Source organism: Zophobas morio, unplaced genomic scaffold (assembly GCF_036711695.1).
Source record: "Zophobas morio isolate AGI-343-1 ecotype UQ-CSIRO unplaced genomic scaffold, CSIRO_AGI_Zmor_V1 ptg000046l, whole genome shotgun sequence".
NCBI lineage: Eukaryota > Metazoa > Arthropoda > Insecta > Coleoptera > Tenebrionidae > Zophobas > Zophobas morio.
Window position 1 is genome coordinate 4,191,107 of NW_026972151.1, and position 19,538 is coordinate 4,210,644.

At 32.8% G+C, this 19,538-nt stretch overlaps 1 protein-coding gene across 2 annotated transcripts in view; it reads right to left on the reverse strand.

Annotated features, from left to right (window-relative positions):
- LOC135142419 (uncharacterized) overlaps positions 1 to 8,456 on the reverse strand; it is a 101,471-nt gene extending 93,015 nt beyond the window's left edge. For both annotated transcript variants that reach the window (XM_064074135.1, XM_064074132.1), the window contains exon 1: positions 8,303 to 8,456. The gene's annotated coding sequence lies outside the window, so the exon portion shown is untranslated. The remainder of the gene's footprint in view (positions 1 to 8,302) is intronic.
- Positions 8,457 to 19,538: the final 11,082 nt, after the last annotated feature.

Consider the following 19,538-nt stretch of genomic DNA (forward strand, 5'->3'; position numbering starts at 1 on the left):
ATCTGTGAAAGTTTTAATGTAATTTTCAGGAGCTGCTACTAATTTTGATTAAAAAAATGTTTGAAGTTGTATTATTAACTTAAGGGAGGGTTAGTTAACCTTCGATGAGTTGAGTTTATCGAGTTTCTGTTTTCTGCTAGCTTATCCTTTTTTTTTAACATATACACTGTAATTGGATACATACCCGTTGGAAAAGAATGGTTATTAATTATTATTATTATTATTATTCAAGAGACGGTAAAACTAAGAAATAAGAAAAGTAAAAAAAATTGTCAAGTTATTTAGACAGAACTTCCCTTGCCCCTGAAGTACATTCAAACAAATACTTACAGTTTCTTGGAAAAATAGAAACATGAATTTTGAAATTTTATTTATTTATGACAACCCTCATAAGATAAAACAACGATATGTGTACGTGTTAAAATACAGGTAAAGAAGCAAGGCACCGACAATGTCAAATACATTGAAAAGAGATAATCAACGGGAAAAATATATTATCAGTACATGCTTAAGTTCGATTATTTACACATATTTATATCGAAAGAATGCGACGATTAAGCACATGACAAGCTGCCTCTTCAAAACAGAGGTGGCGACTAAAATTATTAATTAACCTACAATGGAGCAAATTAAGAGGGCAAGTAGCTGTTATTAAAATTCTATATTATTATTATTAAATATTGGCAGGCGCAACATTATTGTATTCTCAAATTGTCGAGAAAATGTGGTAAATCGTTCTTGATTTAATAAATAAATAAAATCTGGCTGCCGAGAGTAAAAAATGAGGGCGGATTTATAAACCACAAGTATAGGGGTTTGTTATTTTATAAAATTTAAATGATATTTATTAAAAAAAAAAAAATCAGGGAAGATGTTTAGCTATAATCCTAAAGTAGATATAAAATTGGACAACAATCGGTGTAATAGAAATCTTATATAAAGAGTCCTTTGCAACAAAACAGTAGAATATACAGAAATATTAAAAAAGATAATCGAGAAAAAGAGTACAAACATCTTAACAGAGTACCGAAACATTGTGAAGCAGGAAAAAACATGTGGTCACAATGAAAAAGCAAAGACTTCATCAAGCTAGAAACGATAACAAAAGACAAAATTATAAAATTTGATTTTAGAAAATTTTATTTATTTCATAATAACCCCTACTTACGTTTACCTGATCTTGAATGTTAATTCTACAATTTGGAGTTTTTTTTGGAAAATTTGGATATCTAGAGTAAATAAAAGCTCAAGGCGGATTCATAAACTACAAGTACAGAAGTATTTTATTTTATGAATTTTCAATGATATTTACTAAGCAAAATTTTGAAGTGACGTCATCAAATTGTTGGTGGGTATGAAAGACAAACTTTGGTTGGCATAAATTTGACAACAATTAGTCCGATAGATTCCAAAATTATCTATGGAATAAAAATCGATACAGACATACGACAGACCGACAGACAAACTTATTGTCTACGAGTTTTTAGAAAACAACGAAAACAAAAAACGAGCAGGAAGAATAAACAAAAAAAAGTTGTACCTATGAAATCCTGTGAAACGAAATGATGTTCTGGCCACACCAAAATTTTAAACGACTTCCTCGATTCAGGAAACCTGTCTTAAATTTAAATAGGACTTAATCCAAACCAAACAACCTTTCCTGTTACATGCAAATTAGGACCGTATTTGCTTTATTTTTGTAGTATTGTTACCACATAAAATAGAATATTTATTAAATCTATGCATACTAGTTTAATTTCCTTGCAAGATTGAACCAGGTGTGCTAAAAATTGTTTTTCTAAGTATCTCAAAGTAAGTTATTTTTGCCCATTAAACTCTTAAAACTAATGCCAAGTATGACGCTGATAATGCAGAGCAAATTTTCAGATAAAATTTATAGCCAACTATAAGTATAGCAATTACTGCGTGCATAACCATTAAAAACAACTCTAAACGTTATATCTTAATACAATTTTCCTTTTATACCGAACTACATAAAGTACGACAAACGCGATAATGGCTGATAAATAAACAACAATCGAAGGTCATACATAAAGTGATCTATTTTTCATAATCAACCAATATCGATAAAAAAATCTAACATTTACAAACGTCAATATTTCACAGACGAATTTTATATCGAGTGTAAGGCCTTCACCTTTCGTTGCAGAACAAATAAAATGAAATAAATTCTGCCGCTCTATACATTTCCCCGGTAGATAAAGTCAAAATGATGCATTTCTCAACTGCATACACCTCCTTCAAAGCCACGATTACAATATAGCAACGCCCCTAGCTGTCCGATTGTCTTCGCTCTCCACTGTACTATTTTTAAACAAGGTTATTTTTCGCACACCGTCTAGTTATACTCAATCGCACGGTATTTCCGCAGCAAAGGCGGTGTTATAAATTTAAGGACGACGACTACACAATAATCGATTTCGAACATGTTCAAATTTCAAGGTGCTCTTTCCACTTAATTATCCGACGTAATTAAAATTACACTGCGCTGTGTTCATTATTTATTACCCGAGCTCGCCATTTAAATTGAAATAATGTTGTTTGTTAAGTCTGGTTTAAAAATAGAAGATGCAAAGTGCAGTTGGAGCCAGCGTTGCGAAAGTTCTTGAAAATGCTGAATTTTTTCGTTTCTATTAAACTTTACTCGCTTCCGGATTTTTCGAACGAATTTGAATGTTTTTAGCAAGAGGTAAACATGGCGTGATTGCAAATGTCAAAAGTTTTAACATACAACTTGAGCAGGATATGGATCTTGTTGGATGCAGTTGAACTTTGAAACAAGTTTCGGTTGGAAATAAATCGCCGAAAAAGAGAAAATGGTATTTTAGGGAGAATGTAACGTTGGCAACATTGAAGTTTTTTGTGTACATTGACGTCAAAATAGCGCTCGCAAGGATGGTTATTGTGCTGACAATTTTTTGTCAACAAGTGGTACGATAACTAAACTTTACACTAGGAACTGTAATCGTGCGAAAAGACGGAGATATCTTGTCACGTAATAAGTTGATAATGAATCACGAACAAACGCTGCGAACATTCTAAATCCGATCAAATTTTGTGTCAAACTACTTTAATAAATTACTAGTCGGCAACAATTTCACCTTTCTGAATTAGGCTGGCCTTAAAAATAGTTTTTTTAATGACAAATATCTGTTCTAATCTTCTTATTACAAATCAGAACGCAACTTGCATGGGCGTAGTAAGTTTCAAAATTTTACGATGCGTTAAATCAAACAATTGCTTACAAATAATGTAAATTAGTTCAAATAAATATATACTTCAGGTCATTGGTCTAAATCCGTAGGTTTGTAACGTAAACGCAGCCTTAGTAAGTTACAAAAATTAAATACTACTCTATTTGATGTTAAAATGGGCACAATCCGTCCCGTTATGGAACTTGGCGTTAAACTTAAATTTTACCGCATCTCAACGTACAAGAGGGCTAACAAAGACTACGACTCCCGGTGTAATGTAATTACTTGGATCCTGTTCAGCAATTTCAGGAGCATATGCCTTGAGTAAAAATAACCTAAACACCGCAGGCCTATTAAAAATGCAGGTCCACAGCCTGTCCAGAAAAAGTAAAAGAAAATAAACTCAAAGAGAGAAATTCTCGATCCCATTTTCTGCTACTTGGTGCTTGTGGAAACTGGGATTTATAATTGAATTTTCTTAAAAAAATAAAATATCTGCAGGGTATTATATAAAATAAAAATTATTTATTTTCGACTCTGATTACTGATTACACAAAAGCTATTCATTTAGACGGATACATTTTTATTTCCAACGAAATCTATTTGCGTAACAATTGGAGTTTTTCGAGTCCAATTGACAAACGGCAAATCGATTGAGTTTGTAAAATAAAAAATTATCCGGCTATAGTAATTACTATTGTATAATTCAATGAGATAATTAACGTATTTATACTTTAATCGTCCATATTCCGCCACTGTCTATGATTCCAACGCATTATGTTACTTATTTATATTTGGTCTGGAGTGCACTTGTCCATCGGAAACAGACTGGGGCGGCTCATAACTTGAGAAGTTGATGAGGCAAGGCACCAGATGCTCCAATATCTAAATATCGAATCAATTATATTGTCGTGTTTACGTTCTTAAAATTTCAGAACGATTTTTTTCGTAAAAAATTAAATTTTAGGAACATTAAGCAACTCAAAAAGTGTTATTTTTCTATTCCCGAAACTGTAATTTATTTATTTATCACAAAATAATCAACGGTCTAATTTAGAAAATTCTTTATTCAACAAGTGTGGTCTGTTCAAACGTACTGTTTATAATAATATAACTATTAGAAGAGAGAATAGCCACCTACGAATCTAAGAATAACAATAATTTTTCACATTTATTTTAAAAATATAAAAAAAAATATTGGCCAGAAATAAGAAAAATGGTAATACAACGCAAATTCGGTGCTAAGATATGTATCACCTGATTCATAGGATCCCTGCGAAACCGACTAACAATTGGTTCAAAAATATATGCATTCATAAAGCGGAACGTTATGCTTGCATTTCTGGCGAGTTTTCCCACTTGAAAATTTTCCGATCATCATTATTTGAACAAGGACACTTTGTGAATGCCAACACGTACAATATAATACTGATAATAAAACATCGGAATGTACACTTCTTGAGGTTTGATCAACAAAAAAATTGGGTGAGCCATTCTTGATCTAATCGATCAAAAATAAAAGGACCCAGTCAGCGCTTGGAACGCGAGACCTTCGGGTCAGAAGGCAGAGACCAACTCAACACTGTTACTATAAAAACTGATCAGACAGTTTGGATTTTTTTGCGAAAATTTGGATGTCTGGAGGAAACACTCAACACGGATTTGTACATCACAAGTGTAGGAGTAGATGTATATATAGTACGTGCGGCCGGGTGGCGTTCGCTAAAAAAGCGGGAGTCGCGATGGATATTCCAGAAAGACCTCGACCGCAGAACGTCTAGACGCGACGACGTATGAGTTTAAATAGAAGCCACCTTCGGGAACGAGTCAGTCTCAACCAACAAGTGAAGTCCAGATAATGGGAGAAGAAGAGTCTAGTCAAATCCATTCCAGTCGAAATTCTTCTGTATGTAATCGCTGTGCAATTAATCGTGTTAATTTGGGTTCCTAAGAAATAAATTGTTGAGTTTTACCCACGCCGATTTTAATATAGAATCTTTTGAGATAACGTCTTCAAATTTTTGATCGGGATGATTAAACAAACTCTGGTTAGCGTTTTACCATCTACTCCTACATGATACTTCTGATAAACACACAAAATTTGACAACACTTTTGATGTTCAGTGTGGTTTTTAACAAAGCAATTAAAGGTTTTGATATTTGTTTTGAGAAATCCACATTTAAATCCTCACTCAAAATCACGAACAATGTAGAACCGGATGTTGTAAAAATGAACAAATTTTTATGGATGAATTCGATGACTTTATTTACACTTTGATTACGTCAGATGTAAATGACAACCATTATGATTATTTGTTGATTTTCCGCTTCAGATTCTGCTACACAAATTTCTCCAATTGATGATTTGTTAAAGCCATGTGCATGCATCATTTTGCGCACAGGATGCGGCTGGAAGCAAATAAAGTTAAATATTTATCTGATCATTCCCAGTAACAATTTTAGGACGACACCAAAAAATTTTACACAGTAAATGCTATTTAAATTTTCTAAAATAACATAGTCCTACACCTGTGCTTTATGAATCCGCATCAATTGTTTAACTTTAAAATCCAATTCGCAAAATCTAATTTTATTGCCCAAGAAGCTCTATTTGTTGGATTGTAGTGGAGGCGAAAACTATATTTTTTTAAGAACACGTACAACAAAACATTAATTGCAAATAATCGAGTATACATTGTAAATATAAATAATATTACTGCTATTTAGCAATGTACTTAAATGAAAGTAAATGCTCTTTATTGCTCAAAAGTCAGACAAACACGACGCAAACGTGACGCAGAGTCGTATTTACTTGTTTATTAAAATATATGGGAAATAAAATTACAATTTAATTAAATAAAATATATATAAAGCATTATCAAAAAATTAATAAACATAATTAATACTCATAATTATTTTTCTCGCTACTTTTATACGTTTAATTCCAAATAATTGCTACGATGATCAATTTGTTGGAAGGTGGATTGAAAGGCCTGGACCAATAGAATGGCCACGTAGCTCTCCGGATCTGGCACCTCTTGACTTTTTTTTTATGGGTACAACTCAAAAGTTGTGTTTACATGAACAAACCCTATAATTTAGACAACTTGAAAGCCCAAATTCCCCATGAAATGTCTTATAATGCAATCAAAATCATTGATGACGTCATAACTTTTACAAATTTGATGTGTTTTTTTGACATATCAAAATTTCCAATGTAATGTTAAGGTAGTTTCACCATTTTTGGGTCTATGCATCAGAAACAATTAACAGTGAAGTGATCCTTAAGTAGATTTTAAAACAATTTTTTTTCTGTTCTACTAAATACCGAATATTTTATAATATTAACCGTCACTTTTTCTCCTTTTGCTGCTAATGAACATTTGCAACTCTGATACAAAGAAAGTCGCCGTCTTGTAATATGAAACCATTTCATTAAGAAAACAGTATCCAATTAACTTAAAACTGAGACTGCGGGGGTCTTGAAAGGGGCGTAGAGAAGTACCACTTTAAAACTACACGATATATTCTTTAAACTAAAACTTTTAAAAACATGATATGTACATAAAACGTTAGACAAAATAGTGATATATTTCTGACAAAAGTTTCAAATTAAACTACTACACATCTTAATTAAACAGTGTATTTCATATCAAAGAGCAGCTACACTCTTTTTGATCCATTGTTTCGCATTGGAAATACGAATAAATTTTATTCTGAAAAGTTGCTCAGAATAATAATGCCCCAAAAAAGTGTGTATTTTTTAAATTAATATTATGGAATAGTGTCATCCAATGCATCATAGAAACCATAAACTACTGGTAAATTTTAAAAAATTAGGTTAACCTAGTATCTCAAAAATGATAGTAAGTGCTTGAAAAAACTACATAACTTTCGAGCTCTGAAACCGGTTGCTTAATTTAAGCGACTTTGTACTTTACTGACTGCTGTGATAACAATCTGGGACTAAATTAGATCAGTTAAACAAATTAACATGTTATGTCACGAAATTTCTTGCTTTATTTATTTTGTTAATTGAAACATGATTTGATGGTACACAATAATAAATGTTTTTTACGTCGTCATTTGGTCTTGTTATAACTAGTGTTTATTTGCAATTTGATTTTAAAATAAAGCAACACTTCGGTGGCAGTAATTAACTCAAAACAATTATTTGCCAGTGCTGTTATTAAAAGTATGACAAAAAATAAACAAATATGTGTAATTGGTGTCGCACTACTAACATTAATAAAATAAAAAACGTTTCGGAAAAACTAACTGTGATGAATTCAAATTTTAGCCCCATTTTTCCAACCCACAGTCTGCAAGGCGACGCCTAAGGCTCCAAAATGTTTAATTAAAAAAAATCGTATAATACCCACTCATTATAATAATAATAGCTCTCTGGATGAATACCAATGTATCTGAAAATGATGCCATCTTCTAATTAACCGCTGTTGATACAACGATAAATAATAAAATAATTAGCTTGTCACATCGCGGGGCTCCTTTCGGGGCAGTCCCTCCCTGTCTCTTCCCGTAAAAAACCCATAAACCCGCAAACGCCCTTTTATTCCGCAGGACCGTAATTAAACGAAAACGTTATTAAAACGCTTCAAACTAATCCGCTGGAAAGTTCATTGAGTGCGCATAAAAAGCTCTTTCAGATGAGTTAGGGTGAAACTCAACAAGTACATCCTCACAAAAAAACAAGGAATAAAACATCTGCCGGTCGCATATGGCGAGCAGGACTGGCCTAGCACCGATTGTTCCCAGCAAAATCACCATAATGACTAGAAAGTATTAATTAATAAAGTGCTTCTATCACATATTTAATACAAACAACTAAACAAGTGCCTGCCGGTGCCATCTTATCTCTAATCGACTTAACACCAACACCAAGAACCAGTGGGAAAATGCCCGTGACGTCACAATTCCCGTCACGTGTACGTGATTGATACTTTCCGGTTATGCGATAGGTTATTGTTTGTCGGTTGTCAATGGCAACAGGGGTGCATTCACCGCCGCCCGAGTTCTTTTTAAAAATGAATGCGCGCTTTGGGGTGAAAAGTACATGGGGCGCTCACCTTCATCCCTGGACGCCGCAGCTCGCGAAAATCACACCATTTTCGGGCACTTTTCATTCAAAAACGGCTGCTAACACTGCACTTTCGAGCAACGCACTTTACCGTATGCTGGGTTTCTGGCGACTGACCATTGTTGCCGTTCAACTTGAAGACTTCTTCGAAAGGCAGACTTGGTAATTGCGCGCTGGAGGGAGGGCGCATGCGCGATGGTCGGGTGAAGAAATGCCGATGGTTTTGGGGTTGTGGTTGGGTGATTGATAGGAAGATGGGATATGATGGATGGTGATGGCCTTGAAGGCGTTGAAATTACCAGGTTTGGGTGCTTTGTAGGTGTGCTCGAGTGTGTTTGATTACTTTATGGTACGTGGATTTGTGTGCGTTGTTTTATCATTTTATTGTTGTTATACATTTAATATTTATGATGATCGTGTACCTAGTAATTGCATGCAATAATAAAAATCGTTGTTTTATGGGCGAAGTTTGGTGTTTCCAGTTAACTTAACCAACGCACTAGTACTGCATTAATTAATATAGAGTTGTTCGGAAAGTCTGAAATAAATTCCATTAAAAATTAAGAGGGAAATTTGACGAACTTTGAAAGAGATCGATTCCATTGTTACACGGCTATATTCTAAATCTAAAGGAAGAATAAAGTTTTGGCTGATGTCGTCAGGGGGATATTCCTTCGAATAAAATACTTCTTTTTTTATTAGATAATTAAAAAGAGCGGAAAAGCTATTTAAAAATAATAACAAATTCTTTAAACAGTCATCTAATTATATTAAATAATGCATTATTTCACACTTGTTTTCTATACATTTCCATCGCTTTTTTTTCCCCGGTGTCAGTCCATCGTGTGGTCACAATTTTAAGAGACGAATAACTGGAATTTTTAATGAAGAAAGCGTGGAACTACTTACTTAGAATTCACTTCAATTTCGGAAAATTGTTACAATTATTTGAAACTATTTGGAATTGGAACGCAATTTTGGATGTTATCACGCTGTCCAGTTAAAATTGGTTCAAAAATTAACCGTAAATTTAAGGTAATCTTTTAATATGAGTATTAGAAATAATGCAATTAAATTTCTAAGCAACCACAAAAAATTTATCGAAGATTATTTCGACAAAATTTTCCTCGGCCATAAAGTACACTACAGAGTCCAGTTTTTTCGAAAAATTGTAATCTTACTTTTTTTATGATAACCCTTATCTTATAAGGTAACATAAAGATATATATGGAATGTTCAAGTAAAGGTAAAAAAGCGTGCTACGCGTTTGTTTTAAGCAAGTTTTTCCATTACAAAATTTTGTAATAACTCAATATAACAGTACTGTATTTCCAAATTTTCGAGAAAATGGAGCGGGTCGTTCTTGAATCATGATTCTCTTAATAAAATAACGAAACCATTTCATCTTATTATAACTATATACTTATATAACTATCAGCACTTATAAATTAAAATTTATAAGTGCTGATAGTTATATTAACCCTTAAGCAACGACGTAAAAAATGTTCACGTAAAAATCGACGTGGGGTCCCTTGGGGACCCCAGCTTATTTATTGTTTATTTTAAGTAATTTTTTTTTTTTGGATAGTTTATTGATTAATGATAAAGTACATGCAAAAATTTATTTTAATTTGCACATACTTCTAAAAGAAAAAAATTAAATATTACGAATTTCTTGGTTTTCGGCGTGATCTTTGCAACGGACATTAATTTCTTTTGTTGTGACCCTATGTTGACTGCAGACAAATTTTTTGCATTGATTGCACTTAAGGTTCACTTTCCTGTCGGTCTTTCACGGAAAAATTCGGCACCGTCCCCGTTTTTTTGCTCTGTTTTGGAGAATTCGAGGAACCTCCTCGTCCATTTCGCAATCCACCACACCACATGATGTAATTGCTTGGACAATTCTAGGATGTTTTTGCAAGTGAGGCAAACGGTCTTTCATGTTAATAACTCCTCGTTTCTAAATATCGTCGTCAAAATTTCAAAATCAGTGCACTACTAACAGTGGAAATATAATTGACAAGAAAAAGTGAGGTTAAGTTAGTTTTAATGTTGGTCACAATGAAACAATCAAATTCTATCTAAAGTCGCGATCTTTTCTATAGAACCACTCCCTAGTGTAAATTTTCAAAATTTGTTTGGTGTAAGTGACCTTGACGGGTTTCTGGGGGAAAACATATGTGTCAAAAATTTGACAGGTTAGATGGCCCCATTGTCAATGTGGATATTTTATTTTAATAAATAGATGAACAGAACATACAGTCTGCACGGGATACAGTGCGGCATAGCTGAGGGCAACCGAAACATTCGTGTTGTGCTAGTTTCGATTGCCATATCAACTACCACTACCAACCGCGTTCGGCGTAAAGTACTAGATGACAGGGCTACCAACTTGACTTTTTATCGAGTGGTTCCGTAGAAATGACCGCCACTGTAGAAATAGTATTTTTGTCGATTTTTATTAAATCTGAACTATATTTCAACATTTTTTGATGATTCTGAGCGACGAAATCCACTTAGAGCATGCAGAATCATTTGCGGCGCGGGATCCCTTGAAGACCCCATGCACAAAATTATAAATTAAATAAAAATGAGTTTGTTTTATAATTAGGCAAATGCATTTTCGCATGTGTGGTGACAACACAAATAAAGTCAAAAAAGGAAATTGAGCAAAAAAATTTTGTGCAAAAAATTATGAAACAACATTTTGCAATTTAATTTTGAACCTGCAAAACAGAATGCTTTGAAATCTTGCGGATGGTTTACAGTTATGACAAGCATGATAAGTTTTTATCCCCTCCAAAAAATTTATGACGTCAGCCCAAAAGTTTGTCAAATAAATCCTACCTAAAATGTGCAAAATTTGATAAGTCTGTAGTTGTGATTTATCATTCCATTCATATTTTTGGGTTTGCATATACAGGGTGACTCAAAAAAATGAATGAATGTGTGAATTTATTTTATTGATTTAATCAGGAACTACAAAACCGAATGCTTTGAAATCATGTTTTAAATTTATCATAAGCATGGTAAAATTTTGATCAAAATGTATTTGCTCATCCCCCCTAAAAATTTGATGACGCCACCGCAAAATTTTGCTGGAAAAATGCTTAAATGTGTAAAAAATGGTGAGTCTATACTTGTGATTTATCACTGCGTTAATATTTTTTAGATTTGCTTATACAGCGTGTTTGAAATAAATTAATGACTGAGACAATTAATTTTATTGATTAAATCAAGAATTACAAAAATGTAATACGAAAAAAGACATAATAGGCTTGCTCCCGACAGCGAGGGAAGTACTGTCTAAACTCTTTAGACCAATTTTTTCTAGTTATTCAGAACCTTCTTAACGACGTATCATCGAGCTTGGCCGTTATTTTTGGAACACCAAATATATCACTGTAATTTGTAATCGTAATTTCATGAACTATCAAACTATATAAGTTATAAGTTTATAAATATTTCAACACGTTCTCAGGAAGACCGTGGAATTTTATCTGGGACATCTGTATATGTCGATCCAATGCCATCACTTTGATTATGTCATCTCAAAAAAAAAAAAACACAACATATTCCTTTAGGTACTTGAGGTACATCAGTACTCTATTACCTCAGAAATCTAGATTTCTAGAAATTAATTTTAAAAAATACAAAGTTGATTACTCTGAAATCATGCAGAAATTTTAAACCTGTGGTAAACATGATAAATCGCTCTTCAAAATTTATCAATCAATCTGTGCAAAATGTTGTGCGTCTGCACTTGTGATTTATCAGTAAACGCAGGTATTTTGTATTTAGTTTTTTTTTTAATCAAAAACGTACAACAAAATTTTTCAGTTCGTTTTAAAAAGTTCTGCAACAATTGTCCCGACATTTAACACAACCTGACATATCGCTAACTAAAATTGGTCTATCCATCCCTGCTACAATTTTGATGACATCATTTTTAAAAATTTACAAAGTAAATCTTTTACTTCCCGAGAGTAAGCGAAGGAAGTATTGTAATCGAGTCTGTCGGCCAACTCTCTACTTTTACATTTTCTCGACTTTTCATGACCCCTACAGTACGAAGAAATAGGTCTCCCGTTTCCGTTTCCGTCTGTAGACAGATAACCTCCGAAACTACTGGACCGATTGTTGTCAAATTTTACATGTGTAACCAAACTTTGTGTATTCTTAATATTTAAAAAAAACTTTACGAGTTTAAATAATTTATTAGTAGGCACTGCTACATGTGTTTTGTCTAATTTTGTCTAATCATCCCCACCAATAATGTGATGACGTCCCTTTAAAATTGTATATAGTAAGTGCGTTTTAAATTGTATAAAACAACAATCAACATAGTCCTACACATGTAATTCATGACTCCGTGTTGAGTTTTTACCCGAAAAGTCCAGATTTTTGGACAACAAAAAAAGAGAATTATATTGCAACATAATTTTGAATCTGCAAAACCCAATGCTTGCAGGTGTTTTAAAGTTATCATAAGCATGGTAAAGTTTTAATCAAAAAAATCATGTACAAAATATGATGAGTTAATACTTGTGATTTATCATTGCATTCACATTTTTAGCATTGCTTATAAAGTATAAAGTGTGACTCAAAAAGATAATGAACGAGTCAATTTATTTTATAGTTTAAATCAGGAACTGCAAAATTGAATGATTTGAAATCTTGGAAAATCAAAATAGGCTGAGCCTTCCCTAGAAAATTTTTTGCTTCCTCCATTCTTAGATAGTTACAATTAAGTAAATGTGAAATACATCATCGAAAATCAAAATAAAATGCAATGGTTTGTTTAATAAGCGGAAGGCAAAGCACTAAAAAATTCTGAATCATCGGAATATGATGCGGGTATTGCAATTCGCAGAAAATGTTGTTTAGTTTAGTTATCCTCTATTTCACTCTCACGTGTACAGCACAACAAGCGTTATCGCTATTTGTCTTGTTTAACCCTTAAGCTACGATGTGGGGTCCTCAAGGGACCCCAATTTTAGTTTTTTTCAAATAACTTTTGCACAAAATTTTTTTGCTCAATTTCCTTTTTTGACTTTATTTGTGTTGTCACCACACATGCGAAAATGCATTTGCCTAATTATAAAACAAACTCATTTTTATTTAATTTATAATTTTGTGCATGGGGTCTTCAAGGGATCCCGCGCCGCAAATGATTCTGCATGCTCTAAGTGGATTTCGTCGCTCAGAATCATCAAAAAATGTTGAAATATAGTTCAGATTTAATAAAAATCGACAAAAATACTATTTCTAGAGTGGCGGTCATTTCTACGGAACCACTCGATAAAAAGTCAAGTTGGTAGCCCTGTCATCTAGTACTTTACGCCGAACGCGGTTGGTAGTGGTAGTTGATATGGCAATCGAAACTAGCACAACACGAATGTTTCGGTTGCCATATCAACTACCACTACCAACCGCGTTCGGCGTAAAGTACTAGATGACAGGGCTACCAACTTGACTTTTTATCGAGTGGTTCCGTAGAAATGACCGCCACTCTAGAAATAGTATTTTTGTCGATTTTTATTAAATCTGAACTATATTTCAACATTTTTTGATGATTCTGAGCGACGAAATCCACTTAGAGCATGCAGAATCATTTGCGGCGCGGGATCCCTTGAAGACCCCATGCACAAAATTATAAATTAAATAAAAATGAGTTTGTTTTATAATTAGGCAAATGCATTTTCGCATGTGTGGTGACAACACAAATAAAGTCAAAAAAGGAAATTGAGCAAAAAAATTTTGTGCAAAAGTTATTTGAAAAAAACTAAAATTGGGGTCCCTTGAGGACCCCACATCGTAGCTTAAGGGTTAAACAAGACAAATAGCGATAACGCTTGTTGTGCTGTACACGTGAGAGTGAAATAGAGGATAACTAAACTAAACAACATTTTCTGCGAATTGCAATACCCGCATCATATTCCGATGATTCAGAATTTTTTAGTGCTTTGCCTTCCGCTTATTAAACAAACCATTGCATTTTATTTTGATTTTCGATGATGTATTTCACATTTACTTAATTGTAACTATCTAAGAATGGAGGAAGCAAAAAATTTTCTAGGGAAGGCTCAGCCTATTTTGACTTTCCAAGATTTCAAATCATTCAATTTTGCAGTTCCTGATTTAAACTATAAAATAAATTGACTCGTTCATTATCTTTTTGAGTCACACTTTATACTTTATAAGCAATGCTAAAAATGTGAATGCAATGATAAATCACAAGTATTAACTCATCATATTTTGTACATGATTTTTTTGATTAAAACTTTACCATGCTTATGATAACTTTAAAACACCTGCAAGCATTGGGTTTTGCAGATTCAAAATTATGTTGCAATATAATTCTCTTTTTTTGTTGTCCAAAAATCTGGACTTTTCGGGTAAAAACTCAACACGGAGTCATGAATTACATGTGTAGGACTATGTTGATTGTTGTTTTATACAATTTAAAACGCACTTACTATATACAATTTTAAAGGGACGTCATCACATTATTGGTGGGGATGATTAGACAAAATTAGACAAAACACATGTAGCAGTGCCTACTAATAAATTATTTAAACTCGTAAAGTTTTTTTTTAATATTAAGAATACACAAAGTTTGGTTACACATGTAAAATTTGACAACAATCGGTCCAGTAGTTTCGGAGGTTATCTGTCTACAAATTTAAAACATGATTTCAAAGCATTCGGTTTTGTAGTTCCTGATTAAATCAATAAAATAAATTCACACATTCATTCATTTTTTTGAGTCACCCTGTATATGCAAACCCAAAAATATGAATGGAATGATAAATCACAACTACAGACTTATCAAATTTTGCACATTTTAGGTAGGATTTGTTTGACAAACTTTTGGGCTGACGTCATAAATTTTTTGGAGGGGATAAAAACTTATCATGCTTGTCATAACTGTAAACCATCCGCAAGATTTCAAAGCATTCTGTTTTGCAGGTTCAAAATTAAATTGCAAAATGTTGTTTCATAATTTTGATTTTTTTTTCAAAAATTTGGACGTTTCGGGTAAAAGCTCAATTCGGAGTCATAAACTACATGTGTAGGACTATGTTATTTTATACAATTTAAAAATCCATTTACTATGTACAATTTTGAACTGACGTCATCGCATTAATGGTGGGGATGACTAGACAAATGTTGGTTAGCGTTTTACCATCTACATGATATTCCTAATGTAAATACATAATTTCGCAACAATCGGTCCAGTACTTCCGAAATTATCTGTCTACTAAAAATCCGGGACGGCAGACAAACGGACAGACGGACAGACAGACGGAAACGGGAGACGTATTCCTTCGTCCTCTACTCGATTACAATACTTCCTTTGCTTACGCTCGAGAAGTAAAAAATGGTTAAAAAATCCCTGCAGCAAAGTTTAGAAAATATTAAACTTCAAAGTTGAAGAATGAACTTCGCAATTATGATTTGTTTTACTGAACTAGATGATGTCTAGTATAGACAAATAGTAGTTAAATAATAATTAGTTATTAATAATTCAATAATATTTGCTAGCATACGATACACAACGTCATTTTTTACAGTTCACAGATGTCATTTTTAACATCTTTTTGACAATTTTTTAGACTCAGTTAAATTCTCATTAAAACATACCAGAATTACAAAGTGAATTCAACTTTAAAGTTTAATATTTAGAAAATTTTGGTTCAGGGATTTTTTTAGCCATTTTTTTAGAGTTCTTCAGAGACTTTTTTTAACAACATACCATTGAGTTTATCCGTCATTTTTGGAACATCCTGTATATAAGATCCTTCTGTTATTGCATTGGTTTTAACTTATTTGATGGCATTTCCGAAAACACCTAAAAAATTTTTCTCATTTTGGAGAAACATATTTCTATAATACACACACTTTTGCTAAATAAACCATATCTAAAATTTAACATTGTGCATGTTATTTGTTTGGAAAAACACGTACAATTTTCAGTTAAATTTTACAAATTTTCTTCCAAACTACATACATCGATTACCTACTCTAAAATTTGGCGCACCCTCTAAGATTAACGTCAACGTGAACATGATAAAATGCTAATTAGAAATCTGTTCATTCCTTTCAAAAATTTGATGACATCATCTCATTTTTTTTTTGCAATACACATGACAGTAAATTTTACATACACTGTCTCAAAAAACCTAATGAATGAATTTATTTTATAAACTAAATCAAAAAGGGCCTGGTTGATTTACCTGAAATTCAAGTTACACAAAACTGGATTTGTTTATTTAATTAAGCTTCAAGGTGAGGCAAAATTCAATGTCAGTTTTGATGTACACACTAGGTGTTAAATTATATTAGTACACACTAGGTGTTAAATTATATTATAAAAAAATCCGAACAGACGGCAGGCAGACAGACAGACAGACAGACGGACGGAAACGGGAGACTTACTTCTTCGTACTGTAAGAACCACTGGACAAAACAGGAGTGCTTAATGGAAAAGAAAAGAAATAAATGAAGAAGCAGCAGTTACAAAATTCAAGCAGTTATATGACGCCTTCAAAAAAAATATCTGATAACAAGAGACACAACAAAGCAATAATACACAAAGTATAACAATACAGGCTTGGAAATAGGAGAACACTCGGAACAAACTTTCGGGTGAAGGTTGTAGAATTGAACGATCTCTTTAGAAACTTTTTTTGATACGAAATATGGAAACGGAATGGAGAAGAAATTGTAAAGTGGTACAGATAGAGAAGTTGACATTGAAAATGGGGTTGAATAGAATTAAGCTACATTTTGTTAGAAGGCGGAAAAGGTAAGAATACAGACATACAAGCAAGACAGCAGCAGAAAAATGGACACAAAATACGCTGTAATAAATAAAAAAACTTCAAATTAAGTATGTGCTAGAAAAAAAGGAAGTATACGTAAGTATGTAACAGATGTTCCTTATTTATAATTCTATAAATAACAACAAAACAATCGAAAATATTTTAAACGACACAAAGATAAAATGGATGACGGAAGACACTGTGATATGATATTTGGCAAGTTTTATACTACACAGTATTTATTTATTGGCAACTGGCCAGTGGAAATGAAAACAATAAAAATTCTTGAACTTCTTTATTGACATTTACTGATGTTTCGCTAGGAATTCTTAACTTATTTATGACATCTGCTATGATCGTTTAGGTTAGATTTTTACGTTAGACTCATTTACAGACAGATTTACAAGAAAGTTGAAATAGTCAGACTTATTACCAAATTCTGAAATTAACAACAGTTGAATGAAAATTTTATGTTTCCGTAAGAACAGCGAAAAACGGTGCCAGATTTTAGTTTTGTCTAGCCAAAAGGAATGTCATTCTTCATTGTGTCTACGATGTCGTCTGAGTCAGCGGTCCTCAAAATATTAGTTGTTCTTTATGTAAGTCCTATTGTTTTGTTGTATTCCTAATTGTTTCCAGATCTACTCTTGCAGCTCCAGATCTTACGAAGTCGTGTTCAGGTAGGTATAGCGGTTTTTGTTTGTTCTTTTGTTCCATCTGAATCCGTTCCAGTTTAATCTTATATAGTCTGAATATTTATTTTGGTATAGAATTCTGCTCACGCTTTCTGGCTGATGTCTTTTGGGTGGAGATGAGAAGATTAGAACTCTGGGAGTTTGAACCCTCTTGTGTTGTTGAATGCGGATGAGACTAGTGAAGAAAATTAGAAAATAACAAGATTGTACCTTATTTTGCCATTTAAAATAAATAATAATATTCGACGCAATAATAAAAATCTGTAATCACTATTATTACAACACAAGTCTATATAAATGTCGATTGGTGTAAGGTAACAAAATAATTGAAATGAGGTGTATCGATGTTTGGGTACTTATGTTGCATTGGAGTACTTCCTGCTTATGTTTCATTGATTCAATGATTTATGATAGATGTATAATGAATGAGTAATGACTCACGTCAATAGTAGTCTATAGTGGTGCTACAGTCAATATCCGTTTCAGGTTAAGTTATCGAATTCTAAAACTAGCGTAAACTGCCTCACCGGAAGTGTTCGCCTGGAAAATTTTGTTATCAGTTAAGTTTAACAAAAAAAAAAAAAATAAACAAAATTTGTCGATTTATTTACTTTTAATGATAATCAAGGACAGATTCGGGCTTTGTAAGTGTCAACAATAGTTGCCTCATCCGTTTTTAAGTACAAAATTTTGTAACAACGTATATGTATTAACAAGGAATAGATGTAGTTTACATCAGCGATTCGAGAAATGTGTAGGCAGCTAGTAACATTTCTAATCAAATTTTGGAATAACGACTGGTTTGTGAAATCAAAATATTTCGAGAAGACAATAGAAATATAATTTGCTTGGTTGAAACCTACTTGTGGTGGTCCCTGTCATTATTTTTTGAATTTAGTAAAAAATCACAACCCTCTAAAAAACCAAAAAGACACCCCCATGAAAAATGGGAGATCTTCAACGTTCACTGGTATTTTGATTGGGTTAGTTTTCAAACCGGTCTCATGTATCCAACGACAATTATTTTTTTGCGCTGCCATAGTTGTAATTGACATTTTACGTTGACACGTGGCGTGTCGTAATGGCAATGAAAAAGGATCTAGCGCCGCAAAATACAAACGAGGAATTTAAGCTTTGAAAAAATAAATTGATTATCACAAAGTAATTACTACTAATTGATAATCATGTATCTAAAGTTATTATAACAAAAAGTGGCTCAAAATTTTAAAAAAGCGCAATTTAAGTTGTAATCTTAAATAGGGGAATTTGTTGATCAAAATTTGGATTTGTAGTAATTTGACAGTTGACACTATTCGATGGTTTGGTTTATGTTGTTGACAACTATTATGTTATTACTATTTGTTAGTAGTTCTTGTTAATTAAAAAAACCGTTTAAACTTGACGTTATTCGCAACCTCACGCTGAATCATAATCACAAGATTCTCTCTGATCTGGAGCCGTAAATAAAAATGTTTCCACTGGTAAGTATTTCAGACTTCTTGGGCTTGTGTCATTCTGCCGCTTTAAAAACGCTGTTAACTTATAAAATTTCGAATGATTTATATTATGTTTGATGCCAAGAGTGCTTTTCAGAACTGAATATATTGTCCACAGTGTGGAGGCTTTCATGATTTCCGACTTAATTTGGAAATAAACCAAGAGCGTCGTTTCAGAAAATTCGCGTATTTTATTTTCTTCG